Source organism: Sciurus carolinensis, chromosome X (genome assembly GCF_902686445.1).
Source record: "Sciurus carolinensis chromosome X, mSciCar1.2, whole genome shotgun sequence".
NCBI classification, from domain to species: Eukaryota; Metazoa; Chordata; class Mammalia; order Rodentia; family Sciuridae; genus Sciurus; species Sciurus carolinensis.
The window spans coordinates 54,788,864-54,789,662 of NC_062232.1; the positions used below are offsets into that span (position 1 = coordinate 54,788,864).

General features: G+C 37.4%; 1 non-coding gene across 1 annotated transcript; it reads left to right on the forward strand.

Moving 5' to 3' along the window:
• The first annotated feature begins 473 nt into the window (after window positions 1-473).
• On the forward strand, window positions 474-547 carry Trnap-ugg (transfer RNA proline (anticodon UGG)). Its single transcript has one exon. It is a non-coding gene; the product is annotated as a tRNA-Pro (tRNA).
• The last annotated feature ends 252 nt before the right edge of the window (window positions 548-799 follow it).

The following is a 799-nucleotide window of genomic DNA, read 5'->3' on the forward strand; positions in this document are numbered from 1 at the left end:
GGTCTTCCTCAATTTCTTTCTTCAATGTTTTGTAGTTTTCATTGTAGAGATCTTTTACCCCTTTGGTTAGATTGATGCCCAAGTATTTTATTTTTTTTGAGGCTATTGCAAATGGAGTTGTTTTCCTCATTTCCCTTTCAGATGTTTCATTGCTTGCATATAAAAATGCTTTAGATTTATGTGTGTTGATTTTATAGCCTGCTATTTTGCTGAATTCATTGATGAGGTCTAGAAGTTTTCTGGAGGAGGTTTTTGGATCCTCTAAATATAGAATCATGTCATCAGCAAATAGTGACAGCTTAAGTTCCTCTTTTCCTATTCGTATCCTTTAATTTCTTTGGTCTGCCTAATTGCTCTGGCTAGAGTTTCAAGGACAATGTTGTATAGAAGTGGTGAAAGAGGACATCCCTGTCTTGTTCCATTTTTAAAGGGAATGGTTTCAGTTTTTCTCCCTTAAGAATGATGATGGGGGCTGGGGAGATAGCTCAGTTGGTAGAGTGCTTGCCTTGGAAGCACAAGGCCCTGGGTTCGATCCCCAGCACCGCAAAATAAAAAAAGAATGATGATGGCCATGGGCTTAGCATAAATAGCCTTCAAAATGTTCAGGTATGTTCCTACTATCCCTATTTTTTCTAGTGTTTTGAGCATGAAGGGGTGTTGTGTTTTGTCGAACACTATTTCTTTGTCAATTGAAATAACCAATGATTCTTATCCTTAAGTCTATTGACATGATGGATCACATTTATTGATTTACAGATGTTAAACCATCCTTGCATTCCAGGGATGAATCCCACTTGAT